Source organism: Salvelinus namaycush, chromosome 26 (genome assembly GCF_016432855.1).
Source record: "Salvelinus namaycush isolate Seneca chromosome 26, SaNama_1.0, whole genome shotgun sequence".
Taxonomy (NCBI): domain Eukaryota; kingdom Metazoa; phylum Chordata; class Actinopteri; order Salmoniformes; family Salmonidae; genus Salvelinus; species Salvelinus namaycush.
Genome location: NC_052332.1, coordinates 5,010,600 through 5,037,994, shown reverse-complemented (window position 1 = coordinate 5,037,994; position 27,395 = coordinate 5,010,600). Strand labels below are relative to the sequence as shown.

Genomic DNA, 27,395 nt, shown 5'->3' with positions numbered 1-27,395 from the left:
ATTTCTTCAGTGTTGTCACATGAAAAGATATACTCAAATATATACAAAAATGTGAGGGGTGTACTCACTTTTGTGATATACTGTACATACACACACACAGAGACACTATGACATATTCAAAAAATATAGTAATAAATATAAACATTTTCTGTTCGTGAGAGCATGACTGTGATGAAGCAATAAAAAACGTCCATGGGAAAATGAAATGGCTGCTCACATCCAAACTCCACTTAGTTTGCATCTCTCCATTACGAAGATGCTTGGAAATGGTCCAACATACTGTGGGGCCTTTCCTGCTCGGCTGTGCAATTGAGCCCCGAGGCTTATAGTAAGGGCTTGATATAGTGGAGAACTCTCAATATGAGGTCTTTAGTACTTTGGGTAGAGGACCCTGAAGATCTGGCAGTCCACTTTCTTGGTGTCCAGCCACTTCCCACACAGGAAGATGGTGATGTCGTTGGCCGTGTTGGTGACCTCCACACAGTCCAGCTCGGACTGAGTCCAGCAACTCCAGCAGGAAGCGGTCGCGGAACTTCCGCCGCAGCAGTTGGAGCCATAGATGCTAATGAAGACGTTGGCATCGGTGCCCACCCCCTTCTCGTTGCTCGTGATGATATCGTACTTGATGGTTACCAGTCTCCGGGCCTTGCTTGCGAAGCTCTTGATGGTCTTGGTCACAAACTCGTCCCTCTTCAGGGAGAGTGGGATCAGGGCGTTGCAGATTAATAGGATCCTGGGACAGGAGAGATATGAAAAGGAGTGATTCTCTCTTCCACAAGATGGAGAACTTGTGAGTTTCCACACAATATGTTTCTAGCTGCAGGGTTTTGTACCCTACCGAATAAGCACCAGATGGTTGATATACAGTACATGGGGTCAGGCTAGGGGTCATTCACCTGTTGTTTAGCTCTTTCTCTATGACGACGACCTCCTCCACATGCCAGAATGCCTCCTTTCACCTCCTTCCCATCCTTGGCAGTGTGGCCCAGGCAGATGCCAGCAATGTCACCCAGCTGCTTGGAGAACTTCCTCTGAATGAAAATAAGACCCATTGTGCAAAAAGCAGTAAAGAATATTACAAGCTTCATTAAATAGGTTTTGCAAAAATTTGATCTGAAACAAATAGGTGTGGATTAGATTTTATGAGCTCTTTTCATGCCTGGCGATGTCTAACGAGTTTATTACTACTAGTGATTGAATTCCATAAGAGCAGAGTACACTGTTGTAGAGGCCTGACTCATCAGTCTGTAAAAGAGCTCTTAGTGCCAAGTGAGATCATTCTAAGCCTGGCTGGCATAACAGAGAAAAACCCTCCAACCCAATCATTTCTGCTTATTCTTTACACAAACACAAGCCCAAGAGCAGCGTAGCGCAAGAATCTCTTTTTCTTGGAGTTCTCCGTCACAATTTATTTTGACTGCCCCTTCTTCCCCTCCAGTGCGATCCAGATGGTCTCTGCGTCGTCTGTGTCCACCGTGGTGGTAATCATTTCATATTGTTTCAAACAAAAGTACAGACACAATGCGTTAGCTTGGCCCTGGGGGGACCGAATTCTCTTGAACAGTCCATTAGGCAAACGTAGGTCATTAGTACAGTCAGTGTCCAGCCCTTGCATAACCCCAATGTTGGACATTTTTGTTGCAGACCTGATTCAACTAATCAAGGGCTTAGAAGGCTAGGACAAAAATGTGCAACTGGGGTTATGTGAGGACTGGATTGCAATAGGATAGGATTCCAAGTAGATTACAGTACACTACAGTCATTTCATTATGATCTGATTGGAACACTGTACAGACAAGAGCCAGGAATTCTTCCTGACTGCATAGCCTTACCAGGAGAAATGCTCGGCCCTACTAAAGAGAACTCAGGCTTGTGTGCAACTGATCTTACAGGTCTTCTCGTTGAGGTCGAGGATGCTGTTGTTGGCGCAGGCCAACTCCCTCGTGATCTGACCGTCGTCCTCATCTGACCGTCGTCCTCGTCTGACCGTCGTCCTCATCTGACCGTCGTCCTCATCTGACCGTCGTCCTCGTCTGACCGTCGTCCTCGTCTGACCGTCGTCCTCGTCTGACCGTCGTCCTCGTCTGACCGTCGCTCTCGTCTGACCGTCGTCCTCGTCTGACCGTCGTCCTCGTCTGACCGTCGTCCTCGTCTGACCGTCGTCCTCGTCTGACCGTCGTCCTCATCTGACCGTCGTCCTCATCTGACCGTCGTCCTCGTCTGACCGTCGTCCTCGTCTGACCGTCGTCCTCGTCTGACCGTCGTCCTCGTCTGACCGTCGTCCTCATCTGACCGTCGTCCTCATTCTTGGCCAAAGAGCGGTCGCATGGGAAACGAAACGTCTTGTCCAGGTCCTCATCTTTTACATCAATGTATTCTATGTGCTACCCTGGAGCAGGCCCTGCTCATGACATATCAGTAGAGTATGAAACAACTGACAGGGTATGAAATAGACAGGCGTGATAAACAATATATCATAATAACGACCTAGTTCACAGTCGGTGCATAAATACACAATGCAGATTTAGGTACGGGGCGTACAGCTCCCTGCCATCCAGCACCTCTATACCAGGAAGTTTTAGAGGAAGTCCCTAAACATTGTCAAAGACTCCAGCCGCCCAAGTCACAGACTGTTCTCTCCGCTACCGCACGGCAAGTGGTACCGATCCACCAAGTCTGGAACCAAGAGGACCGTGAACAGCTTTTACCCCCAAGCCATAAGACTTCTAAATAGTTAGTCCGGGTAACTATTGGTTAACTATTTAACTATCTGCATTGACCCTTCTTGTCCTAACTCTTTTGACTCATCACATATGCTGCTGCTACTGTTTTATCTATCCGGTTACCTAGTCACAGTATCCCTACCTACTGTATATGTACATATCTACCTCAATGACCTCGTACCCCTGCACATCGACTCAGTACTGGTGCCTTGTGTATATAGCCAAGTTATCGTTATTCGTTGTGTGTTTATTCCTTGTGTGATTCTTTTTCGATTATTTCCCTCTTTTTCTTTCTGCTTTGTTGAGAAGGGCCCGTAAATAAGCATTTCACTGTTCGTCTACACTTGTTGTTTACAAGGCATGTGACAAATAACAATTGATTTGATAGAACCAATAGGTATGCAGGTTTCTTATTTTGACTTGTTCACTGTGATTGCAATTGGCTCCCCTCCCGGTCATGGCATCATATTCCTGATGACTGATTGGCTGACCTGAGTTGTCGTGCCACACCCGGACCTTGGAGAGTTCCCCGATGCGGAGCACATCAGGGAAACGGATCACGCTTGTGATCAAAATGTTGGGATTTCAGAGCCAGGTTCCCAGTGTCACGGCTCTCCCTAAACACAATGATCCACACGTTGGCGTCAGTGCCTGCACCTGTGGAGAGAGAGGGAGGAGAGTCACCAACTTCTATGAAAAGCTGCAGTGATTTTGTGGCTGACTGGGCTCCGAACCCGGGTCTCATGGGCACCACAAGACTGTGTTAACCCTCTGAGCTTAAGGCCATGCAAACTGAATCCCCTTTGTTACACTTTTACAAACCTAAATGCCTGCTTTTTAAATCAGCTGAAAGTACAGCCTTCATAAAAATCTATTCACCAATAACCATTCCCCGTCGCCAGACGATAACACAGATTATATAAACCTAATTTCACCCCAAAGGTCTCTGTAAACCTTCCCCATTAGCCACTAACATTCTGCCTTTGAAGACATCACCATCTGTCAGACATCCTTGAAAATGTATAAAATCACTAAAATATTTACTTCCATAGACTGCCTTTCAAATAGTCCACTATTAACAATTAACCAACTACCTTATCAAATTAAATCCCTGTTTCCTCTGAGTCACATGTGACTCATGTGCTCACATGTCTTTAACTTGTGTGTGTGTATGTGTGTGTGTAATGTTGAGATCGCAGTTTGTGCTTCTCTGATGCGGTGTGTGTGAAAGCTCTGCTCATTATCCCCCCCACACACACACGGGCTCGGCGGGAAGATGAGGGCCATGTCTTCAGTAACACTGGCAGCCAAGGGCAGAACGAGGAGCTTTTTGAAGTGAGCTCAGACACCTAGCTCCTCTATCGTGTCAATCAGCAGCCTGCCTCTCCTCTGCGGTGGAAAACTGTACGGCAAAGGAGCAAAGCCCGGCAACAGCTTTCAGAGGAGTATCTCATTCATTAGCCTATATGAGTCTAAATGGAATGTCGCATTCCACCTCTGCTGCAGCGTCACGTCCCTCCAAGCAGAAAAGAGGCTCCGCTGTGCCACAGAGATAAAGTGAATCAGGAGGATATACCGTAACAAACATCTCAGCTAGTTAGGAACAGGACTTAAGCTGGATCTGGGGCAGTGTATAATAAATGGTGTCGATTTGCAGTGCAAGATAGAGAGTGAGGGACACTGTGATTACAGAAAATTGATGTAAATGTGGTTCGGGGAACTACGGTAATGACTAGGCTTTAGGTCTGTGGAATAATGTTGTCTTGAGATTGATACCTGGGCCTGTATTCATAAAGTGGCTCGGAGTAGGATTGCTTTTCTAGGATCAGGTCCCCCCCTGCACATTTATTTTAATCTAAAAGGCAAAAATGATCCTAGATCAGTATGTTTTACTCTAAGACGCTTTATGAATACAGGCCCTGGTCAGTCACATGAACACGATGGCCTTTAATGAGGACTGTAGAATGTGTTGTTTGCCTATGCACAGACTGACTGAGCCCACCTCCGATGTCGCTGGTCTTGATTACCTGGATAATGTAGGTGGTGCTCTCCACCATCTCCTCCTCGTCCACCACGGCTGCCAGCTTGCATATCATGGTCCTCTTGGGCCCTTTGGTCTTAGACAGCCATTCCTCACAGGTGAACTCTGACACATTCTCTGTGGTCAGGTTATGCATGATAATCTGTGGGAAATTCTAATTCATAAATGATTAATTAGTCAAAGTTATTAACCCTTATTTGACTAGGTGTGAGGTAAGGTGGCTGAACTTGTCAATGTAACAACCTTTTCACAGATTTAGAGTGCATTTTTAAGTGGATTTGCACATTGAAGTGAATGGGAGTGCGTGCCTTTACAACTGGTGTAATTCTATCAGGATAAAGCATCAATCATCTCTGTTGTCAGGATAAGGCAATACCTGTGTACAGGACTAATCTGAAGGACAAGACCATTATCTGTAGGACAACACCAGACAAACATCAACCATAATCCATAGTGGTAAAATGCAAAAAATATACATATGCAAATATATAAATACAGTCAGGTCCATAATTATTGGCACCCTTGATAAATATGAGCAAAAAGGACTGCATAAAATAAATACAAAATACTGAGCTATATTGTATGCAATTTTTTAAAACATGTTATTATTTTATACTAATACAATTGCTCAGAGAATAGATTTGGTTTAACAAGCAATTTAAAAAAAAGATCTCATAAAGATAGGGGTTAAAATTGTTGGCACCCCTGTTTTCAATACTCTAGCACCCTCCCTTTGCGAGGTTAACGCCACTGAGCCTTTAATTTTTTTGTTGTTGATGTGATTGGAAAACACTTTGGGAGAGATCTTAGACCATTCCTCCATACAGAATCTTTCCAGATCCTTGATATCCTTCATCTGCGCTTCTGGACTGCCCTCTTCAATTCAAACCACAGGTTTTCAATGGGTCAAGTCGGGAGACTGAGATGGCCATTGAAAAATGTAGATTTGGTGGTAAATTAACCATTTATTTCTATGGATTTTGATTCATGCTCGGGGTTATTGTCTTGCTGGAAGATCCACTTGCTGCCAAGTATCAGCCTCCTGGCAGAGGCAACCAGGTTTTTCGCTGAAATGTCCTGGTACTTGGTAAAGTTCATGATGCCGTTGACCTTAACAAGGGCCCCAGGAATAGTTGAAGCAAAATAGCCCCATAACATCAAAGATCCACCACCATATTTTACCGTAGATCTGAGGTACTTTTCTGCATATTCTTCCGATTTTCAATATGGTTTCCTCTGCCAGGAGGCCGATACTTGGCAGCAAATGGATCTTCCAGCAAGACAATAACCACAAGCATGAATAAAAATCCACAAAGAAATTGTTAATTAACCACAAAATGGTTTGAATGTAATAGGGCGGTCCATGAGAGCAGACAGAGGATATCAAGGATCTGGAAAGATTCTGTATGGAATAATGGTCTAAGATCTCTCCCAAAGTGTTTTCCATTCACATAAAACATTTTAGAAAAAAGGCTCAGTCTCGTTATCCTCGCAGGGGGAGAGTGCTAGAATATTGAAAACAGGGGTGCCAATAATTTTGACCCCAATTCTTTGAGATTTTTCTTCATTGCTTGTTAAACAAAATATTTGTCTCTGGGCAATTGTATTAGTATAAAATAACTAATAATTTCCCACATTTTTGGAGCATACAATATAGCTCAGTATTTGTATTATACATTTTATAGTCTTTTTGCTCATATTTATCAAGGCTGCCAATAATGATGGACCTGACAGTATATGTAAATACTGTGCATTATGAGTATATCCCTCTTCCCCCCAGTGTGTTTGACCACTTTTCATGGACAGGGTGTAACTGGAGAAAGTACCCTACTGTAAAAACCCAAGGCTCCGGTAGCCCAACCTGCATCAAATACCATCAATATATTCACTTGAGTGAGATTAGCATGCTGGCTGTGTGCCCAGTTCACTGCAGTGGCCATTTGAATAAACAGGCACGGTGTGTGTAATCCATAACGTTAGCGCACATCTGTTTGGGATGCTGTACAGCTACTGGGTCAGTCCAAGGACATGGCCCAGCCACAGACCGACACGGCTGGGTATGAGCCTTGACTGCTCGTGTTTCGCTAGTCTACAGGCAGGCTGGGTGATATGGAAAGACATGGAGGGTGTTGTTACTGCATAGGAAACGCCTGTGGTAAGGTAAGGTCTTGGCATCGAAGTGAATTTGGGGCCCGCGTTCATATTGTTCTGACAGGGGGAAGCCATCCGCCAGTTCAATATTGACCATCAAATAGAACTGGAACACAATTATGTCTCACTGAGAAACCTCAAAATGTAGGAGAAAATCTGTTACGTTTCCTGGAGGTGTGTGAGGGGGGTGGTTCAGAATTGTTGTATTGCAATTCTTAGTGCATGCACTACTTCTGTCAACAACCAATACATATCACAAATAATTGGTATGGTAATATATTGAGACAATTAGCAATGCCCCTGTGACGTCACATCGTAAAATATAAAGGAAGGTGAGTGTGTCATGACAGGGTTATACAATACAATTCAACTTTGTCCAATGTCTTTTTGCTGTGTTGTGTTATTCACAAGCCCCTTGACACCACATAAAACTGTACATGTTTAGTGTCCCCCATTGGCATAAAGCATTGTGCTTCTGCTATTGCTCATTACTGAGCCTGTGTCTGTGTCTGGGGAGAACAGATTCAGCCCAGTAGCTGCAGCCTGCCTGCTCTAACCCCACACAGACTGAAATGGGTCAATACACTCACGTGCCATTCAATGAAGCTCACCCCAGACGAACTCTTACCCCTACCGTGCAGAGCTGTGTGAGCGTGTCTGTCTGTCTGGTGTGTATGGCTGAATTATGCAGTGACCTATCGCCTGCAGGTAGAGATCAGTGTGTGTGTGTGTGTGTGTGTGTGTGTGTGTGTGTGTGTGTGTGTGTGTGTGTGTGTGTGTGTGTGTGTGTGTGTGTGTGTGTGTGTGTGTGTGTGTGTGTGTGTGTGTGTGTGTGTGTGTGTGTGTGTGTGTGTGTGTGTGTGTGTGTGTGTGAGAGAGAGCGAGAGAGCAAGTGTGTAAGAGAGAAAGTCAGAGGGATGTTGGGGATTGAGCAACCCTGTGACCTAAGACTTAGGGCTCGATTAAATCCGTAGCACTGTAGACCTGTGCTACAGCTCAATACAAAAATACAAATGTAAAGGCAATGTTCCTGCGATAGTGGAGACCGCATTCACGATTCGCCCAAATGCTGCATATGTCGGCTCAATCAGAAATTACTTATAAAATGTAAATCGCGCTATAGCGCTGAACTTCAGCGATACGGATTAAATCGAGCCCTTACAGACATCAATGCCTCACCCATGTCTCTCCCTTTCTCTCTCACGTGCGTTGGCCACTTAGTTAATAACAACTGTTATTATCGTATTAATTACACCTGTTACTATCATTCATATTCCATTCATGCAGGTCAATGTGCACTACATGGCTAAATTAGTGGATTCAGCTATTTCAGCCACATGCGTTGCTGACAGGTGTATAAAATCGAAAAACATTGGCAATAGAATGGCCCGTACTGAAGAGCTCAGTGACTTTCAACGTGGCACCGTCATAGGATGCCACCTTTCAAACAAGTCAGTTTGTCAAATTTCTGCCCTGCTATAGCTGGAAACGCGTTCTCCGGAGTGTGAAATAACGCTTCACCATCTGACGGACAAATCTGAGTTTAGCGGATGCCAGGAGAATGCTACCTGTCCTATTGCATAGTGCCAACTGTAAAGTTTGGTGGAGGAGGAACAATAGTCTGGGGCTGTTTTCCATGGTTCGGGCTAGGCCCGTTAGTTCCAGTGAAGGGAAATCTTAACGCTACAGCATACAATTACATTCTAGACGATTTTGTGCTTCCAACTTTGTGGCAACAGTTTGGGGAAGGTCATTTTCTGTTTCAGCATGACAATACCCCTGGGTACAAAACAAGGTCCATACAGAAATTGTTTGTTGAGATTGGTGTGGAAGAACTTGACTGGCCTGCACAGAGCCCTGTCCTCAACCCCATCGAACACCTTTGGGATGAATTGGAAAGCCGACTGCGAGCCAGGCCTAATCGCCCAACATCAGTACCCGACCTCACTAATGCTCGTGGCTGAATGGAAGCAAGTCCCCGCAGCAATGTTCCAACTAGAGGTCAACCGATTAATCGGCATGGCCGATTTAATTAGGGCCGGTTTCAAGTTTTCAAAACAATCGGTAATCGGCATTTTTGGACGCCGATTATGGCTGATTACATTGAACTCCACGAGGAGACTGCGTGGCAGGCTGACCACCTGTTACTTGAGTGCAGCAAGTACCCAAGGTAAGTTGCTAGCTAGCATTAAACTTATCTTATAAAAACATTCAATCAATCTTAACATGATCACTAGTTAACTACGCATGGTTGATGATATTACTAGTTTATCTAGCGTGTCCTGCGTTGCAAATAATCAATGTGGTGCCTTTTAATTTATCATCGAATCACAGCCTACTTCGCCAAACGGGTGATGATTTAACAAGAGCATTCGCAAAAAAAGCACTGTCGTTGAACCAATGTACCTAACCATAAACATCAATGCCTTTCTTTAAAATCAACACACAAGTATATGTTTTTAAACCTGCATATTTAGTTAAAAGAAATTCATGTTAGCAGACAATATTAACTAGGGAAATTGTCTTGCGTCTCTTGCGTTCTGTGCAAGCAGAGTCAGGGTATAGACAGCAGTTTGGGCTGCCTGGCTCGTTGCGAACTGTGTGAAGACCATTTCTTCCTATCAAAGACCATAATTAACTTGCCAGAATTTTACATAATTATGACATAACAGTGAAGGTTGTGCAATGTAACAGCAATATTTAGACTTAGGGATGCCACCCGTTAGATAAAATACGGAACGGTTCCGTATTTCACTGAAAGAATAAAAGTTTTGTTTTTGAAATTATAGTTTCCGGATTTGACCATATTAATGACCTAAGGCTCATATTTCTGTGTGTTTGTTATATTCTAATTAAGTCTATGATTTGATATTTGATAGAGCAGTCTGACTGAGCGGTGGTAGACAGCAGCAGGCTCGTAAGCATTCATTCAAACAGCAGTATCATGCGTTTGCCAGCAGCTCTTCGCAATGCTTGAAGCACAGCGCTGTTCATGACTTCAAGCCTATCAACTCCCGAGATTAAGCTGTCAATACTATAGTGCCTATAAGGACATCCAATAGTCAAAGGTATATGAAATACAAATGGTATAGAGAGAAATAGTCCTATAATTCCTATAATAACTACAACCTAAAACTTCTTAACTGGGAATATTGAAGACTCATGTTAAAAGGAACCACCAGCTTTCATATGTTCTGAGCAAGGAACTTAAACGTTAGCTTTTTTACATGGCACATATTGCACTTTTACTTTCTCCAACACTGTGTTTTTGCATTATTTAAACCAAATTGAACATGTTTCATTATTTATTTGAGACTAAATTGATTTTTATTTATGTATTATATTAAGTTAAAATAGAAGTGTTAATTCAGTATTGTTGTTGTTACAAATATATATACTTTTTTATTTATATATTTTCTTAAATAAAAATCGTCCGATTAATTGGTATCGGCTTTTTTTGGTCCTCCAATAATCGGTACCAGCGTTAAAAAGTCATAATCGGTCGACCTCTAGTTCCAACATCTAGTGGAAAGCCTTCCCAGAAGAGTGGAGGCTGTTATAGCAGCAAAGAGGGGACCAACTCCATAGTAATGCTAATTATTTTGGAATGAGAAGTTCGACGAGCAGGTGTCCACATACTTTTGGTAATGTGTAACATCACTAGATTTAGGCTACTACATGATACTTGAATTTGCCCTATATCCATCGTGAGGTTGCTACAACCTAGCCTACAAATGAAATTAAAATGTAGGTGCACAGGTTGAGAGACAAATTGGAGTAATCAAGGTGACAGACAGTGAGTGACACATTCAATAGCGTTTTGCACACTCTTGCCTGTATGTGATGTGCACTCTGACTGAGTGACAGTAAACTTGGCTACCCGCTGCAAGTTGAGGAGAGACACACACAGACACACACACCCCCTCCGCACGCTGCTCCTAATCTGCAGTTGTTTTGAAGTGAGAATGTGTAGGGAGGGATTTTGCCAACATATATTTAGGCATATTAAAACACTTCCGTTTTTTTCCGACCACAAGTATCATCTGATCCGATTATCAACTGTCAATTTACGAATACGATTATGAGTATGGCCATGTCGGCACAGCCCTAGTACCTTAAAACTCAACTCTGGACCTCGAAGCCAGTTCCATTTTTGTATTGCTCCCCTCTAATCAGGGCCTGATTTAGACCCGGGACACCAGTGTGCAATTAATTATCATGCAGAACAGAAAACCAGAAGGCTCTGGACCTCGTATGATAAGAGTTGAATACCCCTGCTCGTAGCTGATCTGGGGTGTAATCATTAGTCCAAACAGTTCCAAAATGTTCTGTTTTGCAAGGAAAACCAGAGTTTCTATTGGACAAATCCAGGTCCTTCCCCGGTTAGTTCCGTTTGTGAAATGTTTTGCAACAGAATCGGCGGAATGAATACACCCCTGATCACCCACACACAGTTCAATTTCATAGCAGTCACATACAACATTCTCACTATGCCCATAGGGGACTACAGTCAACTCCATTGTGAAGGAAGTTCATGATGAACTTCACCAACAGAGTGGAGCAGAGGCCAGGGTTTGTGTAATCTAGCTCCGACTACATCGATTCGCCCAAGGTCAATACTTCCCAAAAAATATCATGAAATGACTACCTTGTACCTATGTTTGTCCTCTGTAGTTGTGTGCCTTTCTTTGTTTACTGAAATGTATACTTTTTCAATAAACGTTAATCAAATACAACCACTGACTTTTTGCTAATTTCTGTTTCTCAAATGGCAATTTAGCGTGTCAATTGAATCGCCGATGACGTTTGTAGGCTATAAAATTATTGTAAAAAAATAAGTATTTCATTGATTTCTATCTCGTTATTTATTAGTATCTCAGGACAGAAAATATGCAAGGTTAATAAAGTTATCTGCCAAATTCGAAGTTTATAGCATACCACCCTGCATCCCACTGCTATACTGGCTTGACACTGTAGCTAAGCAGGGTTGGTCCCTGGATGGGAGACCAGATGCTGCTGGAAGTGGTGTTGGAGAGCCAGTAGGAGGCAAATTGACAGGACATATAGCCAAGCCAACAAGAATACATTTTTATAAATAACTAGACCATTCAAGGGCAGGCAAAGACTGGAAGTAGCTATGCGGCATTACTAAGACTAACGAATTAGATCAGGATTAACTTCTCTCGACGACGTCAGCTAACTGACAAAAAAAGCTATGGGTAAACAAACTGACGTAAGTTTAACGAGACAGCTTTACTATCTTCACTGTCAGTGTTAGCAGGTCGGGTAACAAACTAAGAGCGGCAGAATAAGGAGCATGCAAATAATTGGTTGTCGTGACAGCCATGTATGTTCGTATCGACGCGTGAGGCTGCCGAAAACGTTTACTGAAACGACCAAAAAGTGGATGCCGCCGAAGTTAGGCTAATTCCATGGGTCTAACGGGAGTGCCCTGCCATGCTGACTGCACCGGGCATGCGCATGTTGATTTTGTCAATCCACACCAGACGTGATCAGGACAAGCTGGTTGAAATATCAAAAACTAACTCTGAACCAACTGTATTCATTTGGGGATAGGTCGAAAAGCATTAAACATTCATGGCAATTTAGCTTGCTGTTGCTAGCTAATTTGTCTCAGGATATAAACATTGGGTTGCTAGTTTTACCTGAAATGCACAAGGTCCTCTACTCTGACAATTAATCCACAGATAAAAGGGTAAACCGAGTTCCCGTCTAGTAATCTCTCTTCCTTCGGTCGTCTTCTTCTTTGGACTTTATATGGCGGTTGGCAACCAACTTTAAGGTGCATTACCACCACCAACTGGACTGGAGTGTGGACCCAATGAGGAGGCAGGACTTTCAGCGCATCGAGCGTCACAAATAGAACCAAGTTCTATTTTAGCGCCTGGCTATGCAGGCGTGTGAGCAGTGTGGATGCAATGATTGAATAATGTATGTGTAAATGTATTTTGCAATGCTCGGGCACGTAACGCGAGCGGTGTGGTCAGCATGGTACACGGCTGTACCATACTCGAGGGAGTGGTCACATGAAACCACACCTCGCCGTGGGCATTTATTCAATTGACACATGCACATACGCACTAAATTGCCATCAGAAATTAACCCTTATTGAAAAGGTGTGGATTTCAGCAAACAGAGAAAGGAACACAACTACAGAGGACAAACAAATATATTTTTTTTAAATATTGACTTGGGTGTATCTATGTAGTCGGAGCTAGATTCCACAAAGCCTGGTCTCTCGTTCTCTTTCTCGGTGAAATCATAAACTTCCTTCACCATGGAGTGGAGTTTAGTCCGCTACTTTAGCTAGTTGCATAATTCCTTCTCGCATCTCCTCCTCTCACCTTTTCCCTTTGCTTGTGGACTTTAGTGCACAACACAACAGCTGTCTTTGACCAGGCGCAAAAATCCTCTGTGTCGCAAGGATCTGTACACAATTCCTGGAAGCTGAAAATGTCTCAGTTCTTCCATGGTCTGCATACTCACTAGACATGTCACCCATTGAGCAGGCTTGGGATGCTCTGTATTGATGTGTATGACAGCATGATCCAGTTCCCGCCAATATCCAGCAACTTCGCACAGCCATTGAAGTGGGACAACATTCCATAGGCCATAAACAACAGCCTGATCAACTCTATGTGAAGGAGATGTGTCGTGTCGCGCTGCATGAGGCAAATGGTGGTCACACTAGATACTGACTGGTTTTCCGATACACGCCCCTACCTTTTTTTAAGGTATCTGTGATCAACAGATGCATATCTGTATTCTCAGTCATGTGAAATTCATAGATTAGGGCCTAATGAATGTATTTCAATTGACAGATTTTTTTATATGAACTAACTCAGAATTGTTCCATGTTGCACTTATATTTTTGTTCAGTGTAGTATAGTTTTATCTAAAAAGGATAACTTATCTATGTTTAATTATTTTCCCCCCCCCCCGAAATTCACTGAGTAGGATGGTCCTCCCCTTCCTCCTATGAGGAGCCTCCACTGACTGTATGGTACTGTATTATATTCTTACTGTAAACATGGAGCAATTACTGCTCAAAAAGGTCAAAGACAAAAACGGTGTTGTATTGAGCCGGTAAACTGTGACATGTTGTCAGTGCTGACCTTATCCAGGAACCAGTAAGGTTGGCTACCAGAGCCGTCGATACGAGCCTTCATCTTCCCCAGGGGAGCAATGTCATCGACCTCCAGGGTGAACATGTCCTCCTGACCCCGCTCAATCCTAACGACAGCCAGAGTGTGAGCGCAATGCTTTATGGGAGAGTTTAAAAAAACTGTAAACACACCACTAGTCCACATCACATGCACTGTGAACTACAGTAAGTACAACTATTCAAATATAGTTTTTTTATGTGGATGAATGTGGAATAGAATTGCAGTTTGGCCGTTTCAAAACCACTTTACGTTGGCTAATTGGGGTGTGTTTATTTGGGTGTGTTAAATGTATGTATTTGTTGAAGTGTGAACATTTGGTGATATGGGTGAACTTTTGGGTCAGCTGTGTTTGATAGCGTTTAATCAGTGTGTTTAGTTGCCTGTGAACGTTTGGTCAGATGTGAGAAATTGGTCAGGTGTGTGTTTGGTCAGGGTCAGCTGTGTGTGCGGCACTGTACCTGTCCTCATTGTTCTGCAGCAAGATGCCCTCTGTAATGACACAGACAGGTAGATCTGGGTGTCTGCTCTTGCATTCAGAGCATCTACCGTCACCACCGTCACCACCGTCACCTCATAGATGATCTGACAATAACAGACAGACAATGATTAATAATCAGTCAATGAATCAATCACTCAATCAAATTAAACAATTCATATTTGTTTAATTGATGAGATAACATATACTGCCAAGTAAACCAAACAGATAAACCAACCAAACTAATCAATGTGACAAAAAGTACATGTTAAGACATTTCCTTGTAGGGGAGAGTGGGGTAAGTTGAGCCAAAGGGGTAAGTTGAGCCATCCTTGATTCTAGGAAACCATTCAAAAAATGAATCATGTGACCAAATATTTAGCAAGAGGTCATAATTTCATGGAGTGTGAAGGAAGAAGGAAGAGAACAGATGTTCACCAAGTCAAATGAATGTATTGTGTTAGAAGTATCATGATGATTGTATCTAAACCAAAGCAGATACTTTTAAGATTGTTCTATACATCAGTTGGGGTCTTCATAAGCTTCAATATGAGGTCCTAAACCTAGCATGAAAGTGCATCCTTGTAGCTGAGTGAGCTAATATAGTAAACATTTGTGTTTTGGGTTATGTTGTGCCAATGGCCATGGGGTAAGTTCAGTCAATGGTTGAGCCAATGGCAAGTTGAGCAAATTGAAGTGCTTTCTTCCCAGGCGTAATACAAGGCATTGCTGGGAAATGAGGGAACAACAGGGCCAATGACTGGAACAAATTGCAAAAATCACTGAAGCTGGAGACTCATATCTCCTTCACTAACTTTAAGCATCAGCTGTCAGAGCAGCGTACAGATCATTGCACCTGTACATAGCCCATCTGTAAATAGCCCACCCAACTACCTCATCCCCATATTGTTATTTTTTTGTTGTTGCTCCTTTGCAACCCAGTATCTCTACTTGCACATTCATCTTCTGCACATCTATCACTCCAGTGTTTAATTGCTAAATTGTAATTATTTTGCCACTATGGCCTATTTATTGCCTTACCTCCCTAATCTTACTTCATTTACACACACTGTATATATATACTTTTCTATTGTGTTATTGACTGTACGTTTGTTTATTCCAAGTGTAACTCTGTGTTGTTTGTGTCACACTGCTTTGCTTTGTCTTGGCCAGGTCGCAGTTGTAAATGAGAACTTGTTCTCAACTGGCCTACCTGGTTAAATAAAGGTGAAATATATATATCGGAAATTATTCAGACCCTTTCCCTTTTTCCACATTTTATTACGTTACAGCCTTATTCTAAAATGGATTAACATTTTTGCAAATGTATAAAATAATAAAAACCTTATTTACATAAGTATTCAGACCCTTTCCTATAAGACTCGAAATTGAGCTCAGGCTCATCCTGTTTCCATAACCAGCACTTACACTGGAAAACATATTTGACCCCTTTGGTTGGCATGGCAACAGCTAGCTCATCAACCAGCTAGCAGCTCTCAGGAGAGGCCCCGTCTGAGCTATAGGGAGGGCATGGAGCAACCACATCCATCAGCATATGTGTTGTGACCCTTGCACTCGATGAAGACGTCTGTGTCTAAACGCTGTTTGTGTAACATGGTACAGGAATAAAGCACTCATTGTTAGCAGCATTAAACTGTGTGCGGGCATTTTCTTTCTTTATCTACAGTATATTTTGTTCACCACCACTTTTCTTTGGGAAATGAATATTCTGTATGCTTAATGTCCTGTGACCCATACCTCCACCTTCCTGATCTCTCCCACGTCAACGCCATGCGACACGAAGGACTCCAGAGACCCAGAATCGAAGCACCTCTTCCCCCCAGGCAGGTCCAGCCACAGCCTCTCCGTCTGGGTGTGGTTTGGTCCAATCCATGGTGACCACATAGACCCTGCTGCTGGTACTGGCATCCTTCTCTGCCCCTGTTGAGATGGTGAAGTGGTATGGCATGACCGCAAAGACACAAGGTCATGTGTTTTGACTGTGTGTATATGTGTGTACAGTTGTTTCTCCAAACCCTGCCTCTACAAAGTGTAATGTGAATAAATACTTATTCCTGGAGTGTTCAATCAGCTTATTGCAATGTATGCAACTGGTGAAAATGCAGTATTTTTTCACAACTCTTTATGTGCTTGTGTGTGTGGGTTTATATTGGCAGTATTGTGTTCATTTATTGGTGCTCTTCTTTTGGATGTCCTCATTCGTATCACTCTTCTTGCTCATGTTGCTGTCTACACTCTTCATGATCAGGGCTGAGCTCTTCTTCCCGCCTTGGATAGTCTCCCTCTCCCCCTCATAACCCTGTGAGAATTCACAGGTCAGGTCACACACACTTTGTCAGGGTTCTGTGTGCTCACACACATGCGTACGCACTCACACGCATACACACACACACACACACACACACACACACACACACACACACACACACACACACACACACACACACACACACACACACACACACACACACACACACACACACACGCACTCTCTCTTGTTGTGATGTGTGTTTTGTCCTATATTTATATTGTATTTATTTTTTATTTTTAATCCCAGGCCCCTGTCCCCGCAGGAGGCCTTTTGCCTTTTGGTAGGCCGTCATTGTAAATAAGAATTTGTTCTTAACTGATTTCCCTAGCAGAAGTATAGTTCACAAATACATTGGTGTATACACACTGTGGCACACAAACACAGTACCTTGACATAGAACATTCTCTCGATGCATCTGTCCTCTCTTTTCCTGGACAACTAGCGCTCCTACATCGAACACTTAGACCTCCTCCAGATCCTCATGAACCACCTCTACGTAGTCCAGGTACCAATCAGCACTCACCATGCTGTTGTCATGGCGAATCTTAATTCTAAACACCTGGTACAGGTCCACCGCCTCTTTGGAGAATATCCACCTGAAATAGGAGGCACATTCAACACAAGCAGTATCATTTTTAAAATGTTTTATTTAACCTTTATTAACTAGGCAAGTCAGTTAAGAACAAATTCTTATTTACAATGACGACCTACCGGGGAACAGTGGGTTAACTGCCTTGTTCAGGGGCAGATTACCTTGTCAGCTCAGGGATTCAATCTAGCAACCTTTCGGTTACTGGCCCAATACCTGCCGCCCCAGGTAGCCTAGTGGTTAGAATGACCCAGAAAGACACATGAATTAGTATTTTCCTTCTATATTGCCTTAATATCACTGTACAATTATTGTATAACAACATCACTACCTTTTATGTTGTGATGCAAAAGCCAAGAAACCTACTCAAGCACAAATAATATACAGAAATGACAGGAAGTCATGGATATGGTGTGTTGTTCTGTCTCTTACCGCTCCCCTCTCAGACCTGTTGCTGTTTGTCTCAGACTTGCTGAGTTTGTGTTCACCCGTGCCGCCCAGGTCTCCGTAGATGGTGAGGAAAACGTTGGCATCCATGCCCGCGTTGTAAACGCCACCCGTCGTCACAGACACATTGTAGGTGGACAGATAACATAAAACACAGACTGAGATAACCCACAGACAGAAAGCATAATAATGGGCTGAAGTGTCCAAATGGGTACAAACTCCCAACACTGTGTGACTGCAGCGGAGAAAGACATCAATTTCGAGCAGAGAACTGCCACATCATTTACCTGTCAGACAAAGAAGGCAGGCAGACAAAGAATCTGACAAACGAAAAGGCACATTCTGCTGGAATGGCCAGCCTCCGGTGTGTATGTGTGTGCATGTGTGTGTACTTTCCACCGAGCCTTCCTCCTCAGTGTGTGTGTGTGTGTGTGTGCATGTGCGTATGTGTTCTCTTGCGTTTGTGTGTATGTACTCTCCCGTGCATCTTCCACCTCAATCTCGTTGACTTTCAGGGTTCCGTCTCGTAGTAGTTTCTCCGTTATGATGTCAGAAGGTACTAATTCTCTCACTGTCTCTCCGTCATCCTCTGACTTGGCCAGCCAGCACTCACAAGAGAAGATGATAGTCTCCGACCCTTAGAGAGACACAGAGCAGCAATGCGTGAGTGACTGAAAACACACCAGGTCTCTCCGTGAGAAGAGCACCACCTTGTGACTAGAAATTGTATTGTTTTGATTTATAATATGACGTCATCCGTCTCTTTTTACTGAAGGCGGGTGTAGGATTGCTCTGACCTTTGACACTGGACTAAGATCAGTTTTGTGCATTTTCCCCCATATGGTTAAGGTTAAAATTTGTGAAGGGTAAGCTTATCCTAGATCTGTAGCGTAGTAAGTAGCCTTTCTACTGTGTATCATTCTCTTCCTCAGCAGTCGTCTGCTCTAACCACAGTCCTAAAAATGCTCACAATAATCATTGATTGTGAGCGATTTCACAGTGCAAGCTTTTTTAAATGACACCAGCCTCCGTTTTTCCCTCAGTTGTCATGACCACTATAGATCTTCTCTATGACGTCGCCCATGTCCTCCAACTGCATGGTGTTACAGAAACATCATCATCATCATGAGGATCAAGAGCATCATCCCCCACATTGTCATCCTCTTCATCATCACCATCATCCTCATTAAAGAACCATATATTCCTTACTCAACAGTCTGCTCTATACGGTGTTTTAATAGGTGACTACAGTGTGGTCTCACCTCAACGATGAACTCAGCTCCTCAGCTCCCCTCTCAAACTACATGGTCCGCTCCCTCTTGTTGACACAGAGAGACCTCTGCTGACTGCACACCCCGTCTCGACCGTACAGCACAGTGAACACGTCTGCATCTGTACCCGCTGCAAACAGGTCACTGGTTTTGATCTCGTACGGCACAACTGCGACAGAGGGGAAACAAGGGTATGATATGGCATGGTAGTTGCTAGGATAAGGTCCTGTAAGATATGGATTATCTACAATAAGTACAGTGTGCTTTAGACTGGCTCTTATGGTATGTCAGATATGACCTGATATGATATAAGATAGTAAAACTGTATAGGGTAGTGGTATGCTGGATAGTAGGCTATAATATGGGTTATCTAAGTATAGCATGATGCAGGTTGGTTCTTACATGGTTTGTCGAAATCAGTCTGGAGGTCTGCAGGCAACAAGTCCCTGACGAAGGCCCCGTTGTCGTTCTTCCTCTCCCTTGTCCAGCCAGCGACCTAGGGGAACCTTAGCATCTGGCCCAGGGACGGGGCGTCAACCTTTACCTGGTCAAGGAACCAGCCTGCTGCGGCCGCTGCACAGGCATAACACATCATATCACAAGGACTGTGTGTGTGTCTGTGTGTCTGTCTCTCAATCTTAATTTTATTTTTATTTATTTTTTACCCACTATTTTTATAATTCTCCCCGATTTTCGTGATATCTAATTGGTAGTTACGGTCTTGTCCCATCGCTCCAACTCCGGTACGAACTCGGGAGAGGCCGAAAAACACGACCCTGCCAAGCCGCACTGCTTCTTGACACACTGCTCGGTTAACCCGGAAGGCAGCCGCACCAATGTGTCGGATGAAACCTCTCTGTCTTATGTATTCGTGTCACATAACTGCCTGTGAAAACACACAGCAGTAAATGGCACAGTTAGTAGTATATTCAAATGCACACGATCACAGACACAAACGTGTGTATTATCAAAATGTCTATTTCGTGCCGTACAGGGTGGCAAATGCGTTGGCATCGGTGTCTGCATACTTCTTGCCTCCAGTCTTTACCCTCATTGTGAAGGTGGTGGACATGGCTGACAGAGAGAGATCAACCAAATCAGATAAGAATGTATTCATGGTATAATGCGTTGATATTATTCAATCAAATGATATACTGTATAACTACTGATTAATGAAATGTGGGTAACTAGGCCTGATGTTTGCATCTGTTATTTTCCAGAAGGAATAGAACATACATCTTTTTCTTAGGAAAATTGCTCTGAAAATAACAGGAGCAAACAATTTGTAATTCTAGCCACTGGTGTGTGTATTTATCACCCTTCTGCTCCAGGACGAGTGTTGAACTGGAGTCTTTCTCCTCCTCCTCATCATCACCCTTCTTCATAAAGGGCCTTGTCCACAGAGACCAGCTCCCTGGTGATCTGTCAGTCGTCCTCATCAATGTCATCAAACCACCGTTTACAGGGGAAGTAGTACCTAGAACACAGTTTTTGTCTGTCTGCCACTAGCCTAGACGGCCAGGCTTCTAGGCCTATCTGCCTGTCTGTCTGTGACTTGATAATAACCCCATAAATACCATTTCTGACCACCAAGTGGAGCTGTGCAGTTGTTTTCTTAGACCAATGGGCAGACCTTTTTATATCCTGCAAAACCACACCTTTTCTCAAACATACAGGCAGTCTTGGAAGAGATGTTTTTTTGGACCGGCTATTTATCTATAAATCACCTTCCTAGCTATATAGATAAACATGTATGGTGTGTCATATGGTGTAGAATGTAGATAAGTGGTAATAAGAAAATAGAAAATAGGCAATATTATCTCAAATGGTATAATAAAGTGGTTAATAATCCTCTCTTATTGTGTAATCCTGTGCCTGCCTCCTCCCCTCCCGTACGTGGTGTTGTCTTTGTTGTCTACTATCTCCACCTAGTCCAGGAACCAGGCGGCATGAGGCTGGCTGTTGTCATGGCGAATCCTCAGCTTCTTAAGAATGCCCAGATCGATGGCCCGGGATGGAGAATACGTCCTCCTGAACCCCGCAGAGAACCACGGGAAAGGTCAGAGTTCAAAGGCAAAAATAAAAGGTTAATAAAAAGATACCTGTTCAATGATCAATAATTGTTTAAATGTTTTAATTTATTTGATTCGTAACAACAGGGGACTGTGCACAAAGGTCAAACAGCTAGGTCAATGGGAAAGAGGTTGTAGTTCAACAGCGACTCAGATATTGACACCATCATCATCATATTGACAGACGTCTCACCTGCCCTTTCTCAAATGTGTTCAGGTTGTTGGGACTTCCTGAGTCTCCGCTCGGCCCTTGTCGACGATCTCTCCGTAGATGTTGATGTATACATAAGCCCTCCAGGTCTCAGTAGTCCTCTGGGAGGAGCTTCACCACGATCTCCCCATCCTCCTCGTCACGGGCCAGCCAGCGCTGACAGGGAAAAGTCACGCTCTCCACCACCTCCTGGAGCTCTGTCACATGCTCCTCGTCCTCCTTCTTGTCATCCTTCGGCTTCTCCTTCGCCACCTCCCTCTGCACCATAGCGAGCCACTTGACGTCCACCGTTTCAAGGAACCACCCGTCGCCCATACCAGAACCGTCCTACCCGATGCAGATCTTGAATAATTTGCCCACATTCAGTGCCTCGATCTGAGGGGTGAGAGACTGTAAGACAGGCCAATGGTGGTTATTCAGAGATTTGTCCTCTTCACTCCACAACATGGCAGAATGACTGATTTTACGCTAAGTCTTCTCAAAACCAATGACAGCTGTGCTCTTCGTGAATCCAACTAATTCACAAAAAGGAAAATACTTTCCTTCCCACAATTTGAAGCCAATGAATGTGTAGTCCGTCGACTTCTTCTACTGGTTCACTGACCGTGTCTGACTTGAAATATCTCTGTGGTCCTGCGCTCAAAGTCGAGGCAGATGAGCTCAGTCTTGCCGTCCTCTCCATAGATCTGACAGAACACATTGACGTTGGTGCCACCTTTGCGCGCTGTTCCCCGTAACCTCTGTGATCTCGCAGTTTATCACTGCAAACGAGAGGGCAGAGCAACATGTCACTAACCAATTAGACAATGGCAGGATGATGGAGAGTGGGCTAATGCACCACAATCCATCATAATCACTAAGTAGGACTTCATCACTTGCAGGACAGAACTGTATTTATCAAGTGAAGTCATCTGGTTACAGGTTTATTCAGTGCCCATGGAGGTATTCTATCATTTTGGGTATTCCTGTACTTTTTCCATTGGGCGTTCTTGAGAGAACTTGGGTAGCTACATTGTGTATACAAATGCCTCAGTGTATTTGAAAGCTCTAGTACAGCACCTAGTGTGTATAAATATTACCTCTGCTCTGGCCAAAATAAATACACACTGTAAATATATTAATTTAACTTTAACATGATATAATAGAATTCTCTGGCACAGTATGCGGGTAAAGGGTGAAGCTTATTTGTCCTATTTCACACATGTACGAGTCTGTTAATACGCATGTGAGAATTGGAATATGTGTTTTGCATATCCCACTCCCCCTGTGACACCCTCAGAGAGTGAAGTCATGGCCAGGGTCGGCCATTATCAACGGTGACCCTGGAGCAATTAGAGTTAAGTGACTTGCTCAATCGATTTTTCACCTTGTTTGGCTCAGGGATTCAAACTAGAAACCTTTCGGTTGCTGGCCCAACACTCGAACCACTAAGCTACCCACTGCCCTGTACAGTATAATGCATGTGTTGTCTCAGAATATAAACTCTAGTAAACGTCCTGTTACGTTTCTCGATGTCCAGAGTCTCGCTGGGGTAGATCTCTACCTCCATCTTCCCATCAGCCTCATCCTTACAGAGCCAGCGGTGGCTGGGGAACTTGTACTGCTATCCATGGACCGGCACAATGTCCAGGAACCAAACAGCACCCAGACCCTTGTTATTGTGGCCAATCAGAAGACGGTGGATCTACAGAGAGAAATCAGGAAGTAAGAATCATGGTGGGATTGATGGTCATTATAGATGCTTTAATCCAGTTAGCGTTGTCAGTATGTGAGACCCAATCAGGAATCAAACCCACAACTCTGATGTTTAAGGCACCACACAACTCCAAAAAACTGAGACATACACTATAATTGCATACTGTAGGAATAAGTTGGTATAAATAAGATGACTGTAATCTACGTTTCTAGGTTTCTGATAGTGTATTCTATCTGTATTTTCTACGTTTATAAAACATAAAGAATAGAGTTGTACGATGTCGTAGGTCTCGACAGTGAAGATGTCAGTTTGGCCCGTCTCATAGTAGTTACTCAGGTCGTTGTCGGAGACCACCAGGGGGATCCTTGTGGTGTCGCCCTTCTTCCCGTACAGCTTGACAAACACCTTGGAGTCTGAGCTGGCCCCTTTGATGCTGCCTGTCCACCGAGAAATGGTAGTTGACATCTAAAAAATAATATGAGGCGTGGGTTTCTCCTCTTAGGCCTTTTACTTGTATTTCTTTTACACACACACACACACACACACACACACACACACACACACACACACACACACACACACACACACACACACACACACACACACACTGTAAATTGTAATGGGATGCTGGTCCATCAGCTGGCTAACTGCTTAAGCGTGTCCATTGGAGAACGGCCATTAGAGACAGACTGGGCGTGGCCGGTCCGGATAACTGTCTTCCCTGAGGCAGTACGGCTGTTAGTGAAACACTGTGTGATTGGCTGTTTGGTGCTTTTGCTTTTACTAGTGAGGGAAGTGAGTGATTAGATGAAAATCATTATCAGGGAAAAAAGTCCCTGTCGCATAGCACTAGTCCATGTATCCCATGAAAGTAACTTTCCAAACTCTCTATTTTCATTTCAATAAATTGGGTAAATGTCAGTTAAAAATGTTGGGTAAGGGCTCGATTCAATCCGTAGCGCTGAAGATCAGAGCTGTAGCACGATTTAAATTTCAAGGTCATTTCCGATTGAGCTGACATATGCAGCGTTTACCGTCGATGCAGTCTCAGAGGAGCGCGAGAACATTGCCTTTACATTTTGCCTCTAATTATTTTAAGTTAGTTAGTTGGTCATGCTCCCATTATGTTATTAAAGATATCATGTGATTGGCTGGTTGGTTGACTTTCCTGTTACAGGGGAACTCTATGGCCACTGACTCTGGTTGGCCCTCCTCCCTGACCAACACCTTATCCAGGAACCAGCCGCAACCTCCGCCCTACCCATCATGGCCGATACGCACCCTGCACACCAGCCCCAACGGCACCGCCTCGATCAGGAACTCATCAGCCTGTGGAGAAATTAGGCAGATTAACCACTCAAAACCAAGTTAGCCCACTGAGCTAAAGCCTAGATATTAGATCTGGGAGCTAACACAAGACTTCGGGTCTCTTTTGGATTCCATGTAGAACCCTCTGGGGAAATGGTTCTACCTGGAACCAAAAAGGGTTCTACCTGGAACCAAAAAGGGTTCTTCAAAAGGTTCTCCTGTGGGAACAGCCAAAGAACCCTTTTAGGTTCTAGATAGCACCTTTTTTTCCTAGGAGTGTACTCTTTCTCAGGAAGTGTCCAATCCAGCTCCAGCGGTGTCTCTTGAGCATGGTATCCATGGCTTCCTGCTTCGTTTGTCTAAGGAGGTTGGTGTTTGATATTGTGTTTGGCCCGACGATGTGCATGATTCTCCGGAGGGAAGTTGTGTGGAAGGTGTCATTTTTTCAACTCTGCTTCTGTCATTTTGCAGCATTCTGAACCACAACGGAGAGTTGCCAGTACACAGCTCTGGTATATTTTAAGTTTTGTATTTGTTCTATATTGTCCAGATTTCCAGACTTTTTGCTCTTGCTTTATTGATTCTGGTGCAGATGTGTTTGCTGGTGGAAGGCGCTATCTGATTGGCCACCACAGTAGGCCACTCGATTTAGCTACAGATCTCCTTGTCCGCAGACAAATGAATTGGTTCAAAATGGGACCCCTTTGCCTACCCGGTGCGCAGGGCTTCTGAATCAACTACACATACCGTCAACAGCGCAATACGGGAAACAAAGGAGTGCAAGCCTTTATGCCTTTATCGTTGGCTTTTCTACAGAAATGTTTGATGATCGACTAGGAATGCCTTGAAGATTCGACCAGTCGCGATCGACTGGTTGGTGACCACTGCTCTACAATCATTCATGCATTGTTCAGATGTAATTGCAACATAGGTTTACTGTCTGTCTGTAATCAAATGTAAGAAATTAAATTAAACAAATGAATGAAAATAAAACAATGTTTCGCATGCATTCATTTGCATCAAGCCTGGCTTGAGCATTTGGCCATACATTCTCATCCACATCAGAGGGAATGTCCTCATTGATCATGCACAGCAGGAAAAAACCTTTTGGCATGGTGAATCCAAGTTGGACATTGGTCTGCATCAGTAGTGATTTTAACATGTAAATCTTGGTGTGGCAAAAAATTTATAAATTGGGATGCATGCCAGCAAAGGCAGTACACAGCACAATATTAAACAATACATTAATTGCACTATAACGGTGCCCACGAACTGTTAGGGCCTACATAAATCTGTCCCAACACCTTACCACTTCTGCCCTTGGCTATCAGCAGAGCCTTGTCTGGCAGTGAAACAGTTAATTCAGCCTCATTTACTGCCTTTTTCAAAAATATAGCTGATATGCCTGACTTGCTTTAACAAATGTGGTTTCCACTGACAATTGAGATGTACAAACTATGGCATAAGGGGACGAGAAGATAAGAGGCAATCTGTCATTTTGATTAAGACATTAATGAGCGAGCTAGGATGGACGTAGTCAATATAACTATTTATTCAGCACCTTTGAAATGTACAGCGACAGAATTCAGAACACCAAGTCAGAACCATATGATAAATAAAGGGGGTATATAAGCAGACAATGAAAGCTCTTACAATATTCAATGATTACATTTCTCAAAAACAGGTTATAGGCTACATGTGCACCACCAAGTCAGAACAGTTGGTTAAGAGGTGAAAATAGGCACATGGGCTACTACCAGCTTACTACACAACATACACTTAGTATTACTTTCTTAGCTACATTATACATATCTCCCTGGCATATTACATCATTTATGCAGCAGCATACAATACATTTTTGGACTCACCTTGTTGTGCTGTGCTCACGTGAACAGGAAGGTGGCGCGGAGGTCCTTCGTGGGCACATTTTGTCATCAAACCTTGTCATCAGTCTGGCATTCTCTGTATTTACGGTGCTTTCAAGACAACTGGGATTTCGGGAAAAAAAGGTTGAATCCTGATGATGTCAGTGATTGTCAGGTTGTAGCTCTAGAAAGAGGCCCGAGTTCCGATGACAGTTTAAAACGTATTTTCCCAATTACAGCTCGTTTTCCCCGAGTTACCAGTTGTCTTGAACTAAATAAAGTCAGATTTTGCAGTTCCCGAGTTAACAGTTGTTTTGAGCGTGGCACAACTCATGCTTCATTGACAGCCTGGCCAATGTTGAATGTTTAGGATTTAAACTAGGAAACAAGACACTTAATCTTAGACATGGGACCACACAGCCACTCCACTGAATAGCTTTGCAATCCACTGATTGCTTTGCAATGCTTGCATTTAGCCACTGATCCCTTCCAAACCACTCATTGTTGCATTTGCAATTTCTAGCTTGTTGTGTAATGCTTATTTCCAATGGCCGATGAGCACCGATACATTTTATGTATAATTTCTCTTCATATGACAAGGATTAAAAAGGATTTGCCAGTAGATTGTCAACTTGATTCATGATGAGGACTGCTAGCTAAGATTTTGAAAGTATGATGTTGACATGATCAGTCCAATCAAAGCTACTGTAGATATAACGTGATTTGACGTAATTGTATCTGCGGCCAATGATCTTGAGCCTTCTTGGATGGGCACTTCTAATGTAACTCTACGGCAGCACCCAAGGGGCTTGAATTTTCAAGCTCTACCCTTAGACTTGGCAATAATGTAGCATCACACCACCACAGAAAGCACTGAGCTAGGCTGAAACACCTGCATTTTGTATTTCCCTTACTCAAGAAAACAAAAAAGAGACCATGTTTGTATGTGGCTTTATTAACTCAGTGATATATATATATATCTTTTTTTACATTGTTTGCAAACTGATATGTGACACGTATTAATGCC

At 43.4% G+C, this 27,395-nt stretch overlaps 1 pseudogene; it reads right to left on the bottom strand.

Moving 5' to 3' along the window:
• Positions 1-80: 80 nt before the first annotated feature.
• Positions 81-27,395, bottom strand: part of LOC120021846 — a 39,653-nt pseudogene continuing 12,338 nt past the window's right edge.